Genomic DNA, 4747 nt, shown 5'->3' with positions numbered 1-4747 from the left:
AAATTCGTCAATTCTAAATTCTAAGGTTGTAATATGTATATATATTAATGTATATATTGTATATCCTCCGAATACAAGACAGTGGTTGAAAGCAGGTATAAAAGTTTTTAAAAGTTTTATATGAATTCCTCACAGTACACAAGAAACTGTAAACAATGCATGATATAATAACTATTTGTTGGCAACATAAAAACTCAGTACACAATACAGAATACACAGTACACAATACAGAATACACGGTTCGCAATACAGAGTACACAGTACACAATACAGAATACTCAGTACACAATACAGAATACACAGAACACAATAAAGAATACACAGTACACAATACAGAATACACAGTACACAATACAGATTACACAATACACAATACAGAATACACAGTACACAATACAGAATACACGGTACACAATACAGAATACACAGTACACAATAAAGAATACAAAGTACACAATACAGAATACACAGTACACAATACAGATTACACAGTACACAATACAGAATACACAGTACACAACACAGAATACACAATACGGCGTTGGGACATTATATTTTTTTCTTTTCTTTTCATCTTCATCTTTTCTTTAAAAATCTTCTCTGTCTATTAAATGTCTACTCTATTTAATGCGCCATCTTTGAAATGTCAAATCTATGAAATCTTTTTATCGTCATATTTTTCATATTAAATTAGCATATATATTATAAACAAAATTAACTGGCAATTCACGCACCTCTGCCCCTTTAGTAAAAGTAAATTCAACCTATATTACGCATAAAGTCTGACCGCGTCAACCTTGTTGCATCGGCTAGTACTGTCCAGTGTCCATAGAGCTAGGTACAGTACAAACTGGGACCGGAAAGGTTCACCCGGCTCGGAAATTCAAATGTACTAAGGCTGCCCGTGAATTTCGTAGAACCAAACACCGTCCAACAAGTTTAATAGCCAGGCCAGCTTGGGCGTCCCTGTAAAAATTATTCACAGGTGCTTTTTTTGAATAGCTATATATGAAAACATCCAGAAAAAATACCAACATTTCGGCAGTTGAAAAAATAGTTTTGTTATATAGAATAAATCTATTTGTTTATAACATATCAGTACATGGAGGACTATAGGGTCAATTTGAATTCCAACCGGACCGGCACCTTGTACCAGCCTTAGTGACACGCGACAAGTACTGCCCCGCCCCTATCCTCTGTTGTCCCGGTTCAACTTTGATGGCGCGACCAGATGTTTTACGGTAACCGTCCCTTACATAGGCCTAGTTTACCTACCCCCACTAGTTTAGTTTTGTGAAAGTACAAAGTACACAATACACACAACGAAAAGTACACACAATACAGAGCACATACAGTAAATAGTACACAATACGGTACATCTGAGCTAAACTACTGTACACGGTATACAATATGTATAACACATTGTTCATTGCAAACTATTAGAATACAAAATAAATAATTTCCATATATTAACAATAAAAATGTGTTTTTTCATAGATTTTTATATACTGGAAACGAGATTTTAAGCAAAGTCTAAACATGCCGTTTTTTGGGTTAGTATCTTTAATCAACAAATATATTTGGCCTTTTAAAGGGACTGTTTCTGTTTTTTTTTCGAGTGACAACCATTTCAAGTTATGATTGTAAATCGGACTTGGTCCTCTCCAAATGGAGGGTTTCTGGAAATTAAAATGACAGTCCCCATTACTTGTCAAACTAAAGTAAATTGCACGTAACTTTGGAAATTAGTTTTAATTATTATCTTATACAGATTTATTCACATACAAAGATATACATACATATATAAATGGTGTTATTCACAGAAACTCTTATCTAGTCAGAAAAACGACGTTTATATCTTCCACAATTTTAAGGTTACAGTTGTAAATCGGGCATTGCTATCTTTGCATGGAGGGTCACTTGAAATTATGGTTACAGTCCTTATAAATAGGCAATTTATTGTATTTATAGTCTTGGGAGAAAGAAAAGTAATTCCAGCGGAAATCTAAATTCTTCAAATAGTACAAATAATAAACATGAAGACTGGTCTGCACACAACTTCCAGGTCAGATTTTTTATAGAAGAATAGAAAAAAGTTATAGGTATTTCCCAAGGGCGCCTTCCCAACTGTCAAGTTCCCAAGCGGCAACTTCCCAAAGGTTATGTTTGGCCCTCTGCAATTCTGAATTGAGTCGGTTTATTCTTACAGGCAAAACTTAGTTTTCCCAGCTAGTATTAAGTTTTTGCCACAAATTCTAATTTTCTATAATCTTTTAAAACTTGTTTTCCAAACTTAAGATTAAATTAACCTTGAGATTAATAAAAGAGGAGATCAAGCATTGAACTCAAAATCTATAATTCAGAACTCATAACTCAGTTTCTTAAATTAATCGTTGTTGTTCTAGGAGTCACAGTTAGTTCAAGAAAAAGAAGAACTCCAAGCAAGGTAAAATTCTATAATTTTTTTTTGTCGGGATCTTCGAAAATAAATGTTTCACTCAATTTACATCATCGATAAAACAAAAATAAGCTGAACTTTAAATATTTTTATATACGTTATAAACATGGTAACATACAGGGCAAAAAAAAATATTAAATATATTCAAAATTTGAGGTAAAACTAATTATAACAATCGATTACAAAGTACACCCTGAGATCTGTATTGACATATTTTGATCTCTCTTATTCAAAATCCGTCGAAAATAGCGTAAAAACATCAAGATTAAGTAGAAACCATAGTTTTAAATCTTATCTAAAATATCTTAATAAACTAATGAAATCCACGAACTGTAGTAAGAATGCGGGAGATATTTTTCTAGAAATCAAGATTTCTACTTGATGCCCTGTAAATGATGATTAGAAGTGTATGTGAGGATTTATCATGATAAATTAGTATAATTTATTTGGGATGCACTTTCAACACCTACAGAATACTGACATTTGTAAATTAAAGTAAAAATTCAGAATGCTCTTTGACTTCCTTTTACAGGTTCTCTTAGATGTTTGTGCTTTTATGTTTTCGGTAAAAAATTTGTTTGATTAAATGTTTTTTTCAAGTTTTTTTGTTTTATTGTTATTGTTTAAACGTTTTTATTTAAATTTTCTTGTTTAAATGTTCTTGTTTAAATGTTCTTGTTTTAATGTTTTTGTTTCAATGTTCTTGTTTAAATGTTCTTGTTTAAATGTTTTTGTCTAAGTTTCTTGTTTAAATATTCTTGGTTAAATGTTTTTGTTTAAATGTTCTTGTTTTAATGTTCTTGTTTTAATGTTCTTGTTTAAATGTTCTGTAATGGGAGGGGTGGGAGCGGTATTCTCCCCCCCCCCCCCACCGTGTCGGCATAAACCACGATGGCACAAACCTACCTCGTGAAAGTTTATTCCCAAAATGGCGATTTTTATTTTGTAAATAGAGACTAGAGAGTGAGTAAAAAAAATGGATAAGCTTTGAATTTCATGTATAATTAAAATTAAAATGTGACAAAAAATCCGTGAAACCATTTTTTTAAAATGATTTGTGAATGTTTATTTTGTTTTTTTTCCAAAATTTAAGAAAAATTCATAAAAATTAAATGAGATATGACAAAACATTTAAATGAAAATCTACATGCATTCGGTTTTAATTCAGAGCACAATATCAAGACTCCTAAATTTTCAGCATATCAGCACCCATGCGGGTCTTTTCAACCTTAGAATACACTAAAACGGAGGCTGGGGGGGNGGGAAGGTTTAGAAATGAAATTATTCAAGAATTCTAAGATAAGTGTGAGCAGTCCTCTTAGAAAACCAAATATTTTTTTGCCGATTTTTGTCATATCTCTCTCATTCAATTTTTGATAAATTTTATGAAATTTTGGAAAATAATAGAATACACACTTTCTTTAGAAAATCTTTTATAGACTTTTCATTTTTTTTAAATATTTGGGTTTTTTCAACATTTTAAGATATTTTTTAATGTTTTGTGTCATATTTTAATGTTTTTATACCTAACATTCGAAGCAAACAAAAATTTTGAGAATTTTGAGCTAAACATCTCTAATCCAGGTTTTTTACTCACCCTGTAGAATTCACAAAAATTAAAAAATTGAAAAAATGATAATTTTCTTTAAATACTTCAGAAATAAGGATTTAGAGGAAGAGAATAATCTGCTACAACTTAAGGTTTGAATTTAAAAAAAATAGACTTTTAGGGCGGCCCGTTTTTTATTTCAACTTTTAATTTTGGCTCTATCTTTGATCATCTTTTCTTTGTGCAATATAAAGCAAAAACAAAAACAATCGCGGATTCAATAAAATTTTTTGGCGCATTTTTAAATTTTACAAAAGCAAAAACTTTTGGACACAAATTTTTGTAATTTTGAGCAGAATAACTAGATTTTAAAATAATTTTCTGATATATCCGATCAGAACTGATAAACCGATTCGCCTCAAACTCGAGAGAACCAAGTTCTTAGCTTGGTTTTAACATTTTTTAAGTTTTAAGTTAAGAAAAAACCTAACTACTTTAAGTTATATCAAATTAATATTAACTTTACACAATAAAATAATTTATTTTGCATCATTATGTAAAGCTGTGTATATAAATCTTATGTGATATTAGTATGTGCTAAATTGATTTGAAATTATTTGTTTTAGGATGCAGAGATAGAGAGTTTAAAGAGCTCTATAGAGAATATGCTCCCAACCAAACTTAGATTGATTTAACTATAGTTTATATTTTATTTAATATTTGTAATTAAATATATTATT

The 4747-nt window shown here is 30.3% G+C and overlaps 1 long non-coding RNA gene across 1 annotated transcript; it reads left to right on the top strand.

Annotated features, from left to right (window-relative positions):
- Positions 1–901: 901 nt before the first annotated feature.
- On the top strand, positions 902–4161 carry LOC111698730 (uncharacterized). Its single transcript, XR_002764599.1, has 4 exons — positions 902–1553; positions 1972–2065; positions 2406–2446; positions 4117–4161. It is a non-coding gene; the product is annotated as an uncharacterized LOC111698730 (long non-coding RNA).
- The last annotated feature ends 586 nt before the right edge of the window (positions 4162–4747 follow it).

The sequence above is a fragment of the Eurytemora carolleeae genome, unplaced genomic scaffold (assembly GCF_000591075.1).
Source record: "Eurytemora carolleeae unplaced genomic scaffold, Eaff_2.0 scaffold331, whole genome shotgun sequence".
NCBI lineage: Eukaryota > Metazoa > Arthropoda > Copepoda > Calanoida > Temoridae > Eurytemora > Eurytemora carolleeae.
The sequence above is the reverse complement of the archived record's forward strand: the minus strand, read 5'-3'. Positions and strand labels throughout refer to the sequence as shown.